This window comes from Sparus aurata, chromosome 5 (genome assembly GCF_900880675.1).
Source record: "Sparus aurata chromosome 5, fSpaAur1.1, whole genome shotgun sequence".
NCBI lineage: Eukaryota > Metazoa > Chordata > Actinopteri > Spariformes > Sparidae > Sparus > Sparus aurata.
The window spans coordinates 12,493,105-12,504,762 of record NC_044191.1 but is presented as its reverse complement, the minus strand read 5'-3'; positions in this window follow the sequence as shown (position 1 = coordinate 12,504,762).

Sequence of the window (11,658 nt, the reverse complement as noted above, 5' to 3'; positions counted from 1 at the left end):
AAACCATCAATTACTGAGTCAATCATCTGCCACGTGTGTGTCCCGTCTGTGTTATTCAGAGTTATTTGCCCAGCTTGTGCACAGTCTCGTCAATGTTCATATGTAGACATTATACGCGTTAAAGGAAGATTCATTGTTTTGAAGACGGTTTTACCCACTGGCATCTTGGCAGCAGTAATGGCATCGTATGCAGTTGTGCTATTGCATTACTTCTCTAGTCCTCTTGAACAATAACCTTCCTATCACAATCCAAGGTGCCGCTGTGGTGCTGCTATTATTCTACCACGCCAATCTTAACTTTGTCTTGGAGTGAACCTGGCACCATGATTCATCATTTGGAAACAAGCCAACTCAACATCCCTCTTGCCTCCTATGGGTCCCCTTTGTATCAACTGACGCCTTCAGTTGTCACCTACCAACAACAGCCAGGCAGCCTGTGTGAAGCTGAGAGAAGCTGTCGGTGTTTTCGAGGCTCTGCTGAACTCAATTATGGAGGTCTAACCAAGAGTGTTAAAATTCTACTTAGAAAAAAAACGGGGGCACGCTGGCAGTGTACACAATGACAACTTAATTCAGTCATCAGTATCAACCCTGGCTGTCAGGAGAGTGTTTTACCATCAGCCTTCATCAGCAACTTCATAGTGTAAATGTCAGTGAACCGAGGGGCCGTGAGAGGCCCCTTGCCTCTCACAGATTCTCTAAGACTCCTGCTCAGCCAGGCATCTGAAGCAGCCATTGTCCTGTGAAGGGAACAGAGCGACCTGCCCAGGCTTGCTACTATCTCAGCGTGCCGGCAAGTCCTAGGCAACCGTCCTTAGGCCCTGGCCAGCAGGCATCAGAGTCAACACAGATGCACATGCATGCACACACACCAGACAGGTGATGGAACATCATGCTGTAGCCATGACATGGATGCCGTTGGGATGAACTGTGAGTGCTAAAAGGAAATCTGCCTCATTTGGATGCGGCAGAGAACGATTCCTGAGATAAGCTGATGTAAGGTGATATGACTGTGCGTGTGTTCAGTCAGTCCACTCCTCTGCTGTCATTAGGCCATTTGTCCTGTCTCTTCTTCAGCGTGCACACAGGTGTACTGAACCTTTATCTCAAAGTGTCTTGTACAGCATTTTTCCATTGCCAGTGGCCTCTTCTATAGAACTATTGATGCTGCCACATGGGCACAATAGGGGCATAATGGGGGCGTCCACATGGTTCACCCTGCTGTCTGTCTCTCCTGAGGGGGCAAACTGCTGATCCCAGGGGTGTGAAAGGCCTGCGTCGGCTGAAAATCTGCAAACAAACACAGCACGCAGCATTCAACACAGATGTGAACACATACGAGCACATGCAAACACACACACACACACACACACACACACAAAGTGGTGATCTTTGTCCCGCTCAGATCGATTTCACCCAGCAACTCTGTACCACTGTGGCATGTCAGGAGCCACAATGGCCTTTGACACCAGCCATCAATTGACCACAATGTCGTCTAACTTTGGAGCGCCGACCGGCCACAATGGGCCTCTCTTCACCTCAGAGTCTCTGCTATTCTTCTGTATGATCTCTCGGACAAAGCCGTGTTACAGAAGTACCAATTGAGCTTGAACAATCTCTCACAAAGGAATTTGAGAGGCCAATTGTACCACGTTGTGGGCAGTGTGGTGTGAAGGTAAATTGGCAGCACATCCAGCCATGCTCGGAGAGATTATTCAAACTTGACTTTGTTGCACAACTATTGATTTGTAAACTGACATTTTAGGAGAATTTCCCTTTGATACGAACATCTGTGTCAGATGCAGGAAAATTACATATTTACTGCAAATATGAACCGTCTCAAGAATTATTGTAATTTCTAACCAGGTCATCCCTGAGTCATGGTGGACACTTTAAAGAAAAAATGAAGAAATTCACAACATAACATAACATAAAGGCTCCCCCTTTGATCATGGCTATCACCTGTACAGAGGCTTAGAAAGTAGTTGGAATGACTGTGAGGCAGAGACAGAGAATGAAAGCACCCAAGGATTCTGGCAGGAATCAGGTCCCTGATCTGATCTTCCAATAAGTGGAAGTTTTGAAAACTCTACAGTATCCTCTCACCTATTCAGTCGGTGCTATGAATTCAGGGTCGGGTTTCTTCTGCTACATCCTCTAACACCATATGCGTCTGTATTATATTCTTATGCGGTAAGTAAGTATATGCATTTTTTGCATCCGTCCTAGCTGTCGGACCCAAACAACCAATGTGCCTCTAACAAATGTTACTTGACCCCTCATGACCCCATCAAGTTTGTGTAGATTGACTTCACTGTTTCTGGGTACGTTTTCATGCACATATGTTCAAATGTTTAGAGACCTCAAAAAAGCCAGGATTTGTGTAATTCTTTGTGATGACTGAATAGCCAGGTGTCACTATGTCAGTGTGGACAGAGATCAGAGAGAGGATGACATAACATAACCCTAATCCAAATCCATCAAGGGGTGCCATCCCGTCCTTGGTCAGCACCCACCCAGTTCTGGGCACCTGGCCTCCTCGGCCCACACTCCGGGCTGCCTGTGTCCCTCCAGGGCGTCACTTAGTTGCTATGAATAGATGCTGGCGTATGCTCAGAGCTGTCAGCGTGGCATTGGCACGTGTGGCTCATGTCAGCACGGCCGCGGCGTAATGCTCCCGACTGGCGTCACTGCACTGACAGCACATTCGGGTCGCCATGGAAACAGGGACGAGCACAGCTACCTCTGCCCTGACATCCACTGGTGGTGTTTTTCAGACAAACTCTGATCTCTTTCAATCTTTCTTCCTGTATTAATTTCCCCCACCTCTCTCCTGCTACTCTTCCTTAACTCTTTTCTTTCTTTCTTTCTTTCTTTCTTTCTTTCTTTCTGTTTTTTTCTATCTATCTTATGATGTGCAGCAGGGAACTGGAGGTTTGAAATTCTATCCAGAGGGCTTTATATTCATGAGCTGTTAAATCTTCTCATTGTCGCTCTTATTGCTCTAATGAAAAATATGGGATTACACCCATGAACTGATCTGATGTGTAATTATACGAGGTCTGAGCCCTCTAGTCCCCTTTGATACTGTGTGAATGTGTTTGTCTATAACAATCTCCTCACCGGTATGTCGACAGCAGAAGCAGAAACTTCTTCAGGTCTTCTGCCACGTCTCTGTCCTCCTCTGACTTTCTCTCATGGCCATATTCCTCTTGTTTTCCTTCTCCCTACATCCACACAGGCATGCAGCGTGGGGACTCGCTGGCCTTAATTGAGGGGTGTGTGGGTCACCACGTGTTTTCATGCAGGTCCGACAGCTTTCTCAGGAGAAATGTGTTTGTACTTCTGCTCCATTTACCACTTTGTGTTTAATCGTTTACTGGCGGGCAGGCGGGAGGCCAGATGGGTTGAGCGTACAGGTGCTGAGTTAATAAAACAAAACTAAAAGACAGGAGTCTTTGAGCAAAAATGCATCAACCAGTAACCTCTCTGATGATTTGGCATTTGAAGAGTTTATGTGTTGAAACTATAGGTGTACTTTCTGTGATGGACTGATGAAAAAAAGTTCATTTCAACAGTCTGAACCAGGGGGCAAGACTCACACTTTGACTGTAATTCAGCCGCGCTCTCTCATACACCACGTGTGAGTGGTGATACATGATACTGTGATGCACACTTTTCAGAGGAGTCATTTGTATCTCAGGGCCTGTGTTTATGTCTAGTGAGTTTAGAAAGATTTTATTTTGAATAATAATTAAGCCAGTTAAACCGTTCGCACTCTACTTCTGAGAGTCCCGTCTGTATCAGGTTTATGAGTATGTGGGTGTGCATGTGGGTACAAGTTTAATGTGTGTGTATTTGTGGTGCCTGCACATGATGTTGAGTGACAAAACAGCTGGTGAACATGTTGGGTGTCAACAAGGGTCAGTAGGGCACCGCTCCAGCTCAGCCTTTCTGTTCCGACTACTGTCTGTTTTTGAGCTTCAAATGATTAAGTATGTCATCTTACCTGATGTTTATCGATCTTAAGTCTTGGATGAAATATAAAATATAAAATTCTAATTTTAAAAAGTGAACAGCTGAATCTTTCACTTTAAGGTCCAGTGTGTAGGATTGAGGGGGATCTAATGATAGACATGGAATACAATTAATTGGTTCATAATCACCAGATAAGAAGAATCTTTGCTTCAGCCTTTGTGACATTGTATTGTTCCATCCATACCAAGAGGGGTTAAATACTTTTTTTTTAGTTTAAGAAATAGTGGAACTTTTTCACTGGACAAGAAGGGTATGAAAAATGTCTAAAAAGAAACTAGAAACTAAAGCTGTCAGGCAAATATAGTGGAGTAAAGAGTACAATATTTTTTCAATATTTGCCTTTGATATGTAGTTAAGTAGAGGTATAATGTTGTACACAATAGTGTAGTATTTTGTTTGTACTTAAGTACTGTACTGGTAAGTTGAGACAGTTGGTGTCACCACTGCTACTAAATCCTACATGCTGTTCCTTTCATTACAATAATCATTTAATATTCAGACAAAATGGTAGAGAAGTAGATTAAGTTTGGTGGGACAAAAACATGTACAGTGTTAGTGTGTATTCCTTATGAATTAAATGTATGAATGTCCAACAGTAGAACACCACACTATGCTCATACTGGGATGCTGCCAGGTGCGAATGTGTGGCAGAGCATTGCTGGAAATGAGTGTGTGTGCTGACAGGACATACCCTCAGCATGCATACCCAAAAGATAATGAATGAAAAGCATACGCTTAAAGAGCCTCCCTGATCCTGGTGATGAAAGGTTGCGCCGTCTCTGAAGAATGAATACGGCAATTAAAGCAGATCCATTTTTTTCAGTGAATTGTCTCATCCTTGACTGAGCTTTGCTTGAAAGGATGAATTAACCCAAAACAATTTTGTCATTATCTGCTCAGCCCCATGCTGGCAGAAAGTCGGGTGAAGTCTCACAATTCTTTTTTTGGAGCTCCACAGCAAAATAGACCTACAGCATTCTCCTGAACAACTGAAGTAGACAGTGACACATTTTAGGACATGGAATTGCTCCAAACGAGTGTCCAGCGTAATCCAAGTCTCTTAAAGCCAAGGGATCCTAAACTGATTTGAAAACACAACATTTACACAAGATCTCAAGTCTTTTCAAATCACATTAAGATCTCAGGGCTTCCAAAGACTTCCTCTGACTTTCCATCGGCATGCGGGCGAGTAGATAATGACTGATTTCTCACTTTTTGGTGGAACTTGTCCTTTAACTTGTCAGCACAAACACTGCCTTGATTAATGAACTCTGATCCGACTAACCACCCCCACCCCCACCACTGACACACACACAACACATGCACAGCAGAGCTGAACTGAAGACCTTCTGTTGAAACACAGCAGGTGCGACGCGAAACTGCCCGCTCTGTAGTGGCACTGCTCTGGTGACATTCAAAATCAGCCAGTTTTATGATAGAAAAACTGTTGTGAATTTGATTTTAACAATTATTCCCTGACCACAGATTTCTGAAAATACAAAATATACTCTTACTTCTCGTCTCTTAACACAGGGGGGGCGATTAAAATGACCATTTGTTGCGTATCTGCTTCCCATTGGTGCGTCAGATAACCTTTGTACGATGTGTCTGCAGTGTTAGTTTGCCTGGACTTTCTCCACGGCTGCCAATTAGGAGTGGTGCGTGTGCGCTGAGGTGAAATGCCAAATTGGTCCACGTGCTAGCCTGCATGTCTCCCCATCTCTCTCATTCTCCAAGACACACACACGCAGAAACAAAAAAAACACACACAAACCCAACGTTTGATGGAAATGTTTATGTAATTTGAATTCAGGTTGTGCCCTGAAGAAGCCCATTCATCTCTTTCATATTAACCCTATTAGCAGCCTCACTGACAGAGCACAGTGATGTGGGTTGCCAGGATATTGCTGTTATTATTGCTGTGACTCTATGTTGAGACTCAATAACTCTCTTACCCACACACGCAAGGTAATGAGAGGGGTGTTTATATGCTCGGGAATAAAAAGCAGCCGAGTTTCGATAATTCTCACAAAGCAGATGTCTAAAATTGATCTATTCAATTTTATTCTGCATTGCTGCTGCTCCAGTGTCAAGTGCTGCTCACTTTCTTTTCTCATTTTTGAGAGAGAGATTTTTTTTTCAGTGACAGAAGGGTGCGACATGTTTAAAACAATTCGTCACAGGTGTTACAGTAACTCAATGTCTCTGATCATATTCTCACTGATAAATATCTGCTGAAGCCAAACCAAGACGGAACACACAGACATCGAAAGTTCGCACAAAAACACACCATCAGACACAGACACGCCAATTCAAATCTGACTTCATCTGGAAGACCGTCTGGAAAATGAATCCGCCGTCATTTGAGTGGTGCCATCTGCACAAACAGCCGCACAAATGCACACTAACACACATTCCACCGTCAGCCTGTCAACGTCAGACAGTCCAAACAGTGCCCAGTGCTAGGCAACCGTGCCATCCCAGTGCAGATGGCAGGGCCTGATCATGTTTATTTTACTCTAATCTGATTCACTTAAGTCCCTTTGCCTACCCATGCTTTCTGAATGACGTCAGAGATGTGTGTGTGTGTGCGTGTGTGGGTGTGTGTGTGTGTGTGTGTGTGTGCGTGTGTGTGTGTGTGTGTGTGTGTGTCTGTGTGTCTGTGTGTGACCCACTAATTGCTGCTGTGCAGTGGACTACATCTAAATGGTCAGTGTACGCTTAACCCTGTATTCACTTAAATCTAAATAGATAGATAGATAGATAGATAGATAGATAGATAGATAGATAGATAGATAGATAGATAGATAGATAGATAGATACTTATTTGACAAGGCTCAACAATACACATGATTCAAAAAACATTTAAGACACATTTAAAACACATAAAAGGGGACTGAATGGCAAAATATCAGATAAAAAGGATAATCCTGTCAAGGGTGGCCTCATTTCCTCTATTTTGATTCAAAGCTCTTCTGCCAAGCCTCACCTGACAGCAGCAATGAGTATCCAACATCTGCCCGGGAGCAGGGCATGCCACCTATGGCATCCAAAACAACCGTGACATGAGGCCTCAAGTAGTAGAGAGAAATGCAGGATTTTACCGAGCAGTACACATGGATCGGTAAAGAAAGTCGACCTGGCTCCTCTCTGCAGGCAGCATGATTGATGGAGTTCACAACTGCACATCCACATATCCATGGATGAGATAGTTGTGTATCTAGGTTCCTCTCAGTGACTGTGTAGTTGTATTTCTACGGGGTTGAAAAGGACCCACAACGCTCTCTCCCCTTTTTGATGGCTGAGGTAGTCGGTAGGTCAGTCAGAGCCACTGCTTAATTAAAAGTGTGCATTAAGGCCTTCACACACCAAAGTGACACCAAAGAACTTCGTCGCCTCACGTCTCCCTCCGGAGCTACACTTGAACACACCGTGAAGAACGCACCTGCGTGAAAGGAAAATACCTCTCACTCTGTGGCTATGATTTGGCAGCATTTATAACTGCTTCTAATCGGGAATCAGCTGGTAAAAAGTTGCAAATGGCACTGGTGAAGAGGCAGAGAAGAAAAATAAGGAGAAACCGCAAATGGTGAAATCATGGTTACTACAGCAACGTGGTCCTTACCTGAACAGCCAATCGGAATTGATTTCTCTCCCCGATGCTACATGCTGAATCGGCTAAAAAGCCTCCAACAAGGGGTGTCCAGAGCCAACGGTACGAGCCACTAATGCTCACTGATGGCCCGGACAATGCCCTACAGCCGACCTTTGGCCTGGTGTGTCTAGGCCTGTAGGGCTCATAGAGCAAAGGTTACAGTGTGTAACCCAATGTGTCGATTATGACTGGAAATGCGAAAAACAAAGGCACATATGATCTAAAGAAGACGTTCAGTCCACTTCCCTACAAAACATGACATTTCCATTTCATTACTTTCAGTTTATGGACCAACAAACAGTGAACTCTGATCAGTTCACAGAGACCAGGGCATCAGGCAAATTTTGGAGTCCTTGAATGTTACTAAATAGTGTGTGTTTTTTCAGATAAAAGTAGCTGGGTTATTAAAAGAAAATTGTTAACATACCAAAACTTGTTGGTAACCTTAAATTAAAAATGGATGAAATGTCAAAACTTTTAAGACAACTAAGTCTAACAACATAGTAGATGTCTTCCATTTCTTCCATTAGTGAAGCCTCGACTTGTCTTCTCATAAATCGTGGTTAAAGTAAAAGAGTATCAGTGAGTCGGTAAGTATGTTGAGACATTTACCTGAAACCGGCGGACCACATAGGCTGGGAGGGTGACCTACCCCAATATGACACCTGTGTGTGTGGCTTTCCATAGCACAGCCTAATGATGTGCAGAAGCTGTGGCTGCATAGGTGGGTGTGTCGCCATGGCTTGAATATGATCTAGTTCGAAGCACTAAAACACACCTACTCCACTGCACTGCTATGCCATCCAACAACTGTCACGTTTATGTTTGCAGACTGAATACGTGTCTCCAGTCACTCCCCATTCCAGTTGTCATAATCACCAGGATGAAATCACAAATGTTTACACACACTTCTGCTAAACCTGTTCCACCTGCCATCATAACTGGAGTATTTCTGACAATGTCATCACAACATGATAGCAACAAGTCTTTATTCAGTAACAGTATCTAAGTATTGTTTTATAAACTTAAAAATGACAATATTGGATGTATGAGCAGTAGTGACCAGTTCAGTAGATGAGGATTAATGGATGTTATTTTTAACCTTCTCAATTTTTGCACCAATAATAATCATGGGTTTCATTACCAATATCATAGCAAAAGTTTTGTTTGATAGTCTTATTTTGGTATAGCCAAAAGATGTATTTCTTGAAAACCTTTTTTATTTTCACAAAAATAAACCAAATTTCCCCAAAATACATCAGTGCTTGAAGGGATCTTGACAAGGCAGTCACAACAGGCCCTTTTTTTTTTATCTAGTTAGCTCAGTTAGCCGTGCAGCTAGCAGTCTGGACTGGGAGTTCAGGGCACCAGGAAGGTGATAGTGATCACACTGCTAGCACATGAGCTTTAGACCAGGTCGGGCCAGGGCTAGCTGGTTAGCATGATAAACATACTTAGCAACATAATACATAAATGTCAAGATGTTTAAATTGTAATTCTGACGCATGCCGTCTATATTTGTAGTGGCGTTTTCAATGTTTTCAACCAAAACTCTTACTTAGGCGAGTTTCATGCAGTTTTCAGCCCTCCAGCCTCAGCCTGACTGATTTGCACCTACTTGTTCAGACTAGCTGGTGAACATAGTGTAGCATTCAGCGGCCCAAGAGCCAGATATTTCTTGCAGGAGTGGAGAAAAGACCAAAAGCAGAGCTAAAAGAATTCACTCTCTTTTAGCTCTGCTTTTGGTCTTTTCTCCACTCCTGGTCCCACTGGACCACCTGAAACTGCTGGATGTGTGTAATAAAGTTTAACTGTATCAACTTAAATGTGGATGATATGTCAGTGTTCAGAACTTGATGTGGCCAACAAATCACATATTGCTGGTTTTAATCAGAAATGACGTCATACATACCCAATTACACCAGTAAACCATACCAAATACTAAATTCCATTCCTACATTTGCTCACATTTCTTGACCTAGTTCTTGGGTACTTTGCACCACTGTGTTTGTCTGCTTTAACGCCTAATTTGTCTGTCAGTCAATTGTTGTGGATTTTCAGGACTGTCAGTTTGTGGTGTCCCTCCTCCTTCCAGTTTCTGTGTGTTCAAAATGGAAGATCTATTTATACGGCATGTCTGTGGGAGCTGGTTTCGTGGTTGCTTCGTCAGAGAGCTGGTCTGTCTGTGGCAGCAGGCTGGAGGGGCATTAGGCTCTTCATCCCTCCTGGTGAGGCGTTCTCCCAGCAAGCTTAGTGACACAGGCCTAGGCAGCTGCCACAAGGCTGAATGGGCAGGGGATAAATTGCTCTTTCTCCACTAGAATAATGAAGAAACACACAAATAAAGAGCTTAAAAGATATTCACGCTCTTGTACCCACACAAACACACAAACACGTGTCACACCTTCTAAAACAGAAGGTCATAACTGATGGGTGAAGTTGTATTGTGTTATTGTATTTGACAATCTGGGGCTTGGTCGATACCCATATGCAGTTTGGGTTGTGCACTGAACAAACTTGTCCTGTTGGTTATTCACTTTGAGTAATAAGAATGGAGACTTGACTTAACAGCTGGACAGTTGAATCAAAGGCCAGTGCCTTAATCATCACACCATGACCTCCCTGAGGGAATTGTTTTATTCACATGTTTCTCTCTGTGATTTTATTAAGGTGACACATTGAAGCTCTAGGGGCATTTCATTGAAGGCCTTGCACTCTATTCCTGTCTCGTCGCTCTCATTAATAAAAGATTTCAAAGTGTCGGCTGAGGAGTAGGAGGACATTGCTCTAATACCATTATTCTCCGACACACATGCACGTACACACATGCATGGACAGTCAAAATTGATTCGCATCCATATCTGAGAACGGGTCGTGTGGAGGTCTGATCTCCCGCAACACTGTGTTCTCAGCTGTGTGTAACACCTAACAGCCGAATATTGACAAGTATTGTAGCAGGGCACAGCATGGGTCGCCCCAGGGCTGTGTGCGGTACGAGACCGTCGACTCGCACAGAACTATTGACTTAGTTAACAAGAAATACATGACTGTTGTCATCTTTCTCCATGTGTTTTTCTGAGAAAAGTGATGTCATATTCCCCTTTTCTTCTCTTGGCCCTCCTTCACTCAGCTCTGTACCTGCTCTGCTCTTTCAATTCTGTGCTCAATTCACGTATCGCTTTTGACCAACCTTTCCCTCCCTCCATACTGTTCCAGTTAGTTATGTAACCTCAGTGTCCATGTCATTCGGGACCTCATATTGTCCTCCGCTCACCCTCTCCAGCCAGCGAAGTTAGCCACCCCACCCCACGCAGCTGGGAGGCATGAGACTACATGTAAAAATGATTGATTGCATGGCGGCCGTTTTGTTCATGACATTGTAGTGCATGTTTACGCTTTACATCTGACCCCACCATCAGCAGTAACATGGCCGTCAGTCTGTACCTACCAAATTTAAGTTACATAACCTGCCGTGTGTGGATTCAAAACAGTCTTGTCAGTTGATGTTATATGACCGGTGTTGACTGCAAACCGGAAAAGACGAGAACTCCGGGATTTAATTCAAGCTAAGCCTGGGACTGACAAGCAGCACACAATTCCTCACTGACCTGATTCTTCTTATCTTGTCAAGATAAGGTGGGTGGGATTACAATACCAGGTTGCCTGATGTGAACTAAAAAAAAACTCATGTCACATGTAATAAAGAAGAAGAGATTTTCTCACAACGCAGCTGAGTTGGAAAGACTTGCTTTCAAGTGAGGCTCTTCGGTAAAGATCCTAGAAAACAATATCTATGTTGTACTCTTTCATGATTTATTGGCTTTGAAAGATTGTGGGCTACAGAAGTTTTCAGTGAAGGCCGCTCTATTCCATCATGTCATTCTCTAGGAATCAGAAGGACCTTCTGTCACAACAATGAAGCACTCTATCAAATCTCTGTTTAGTATGAAAAATGGGATGAAACC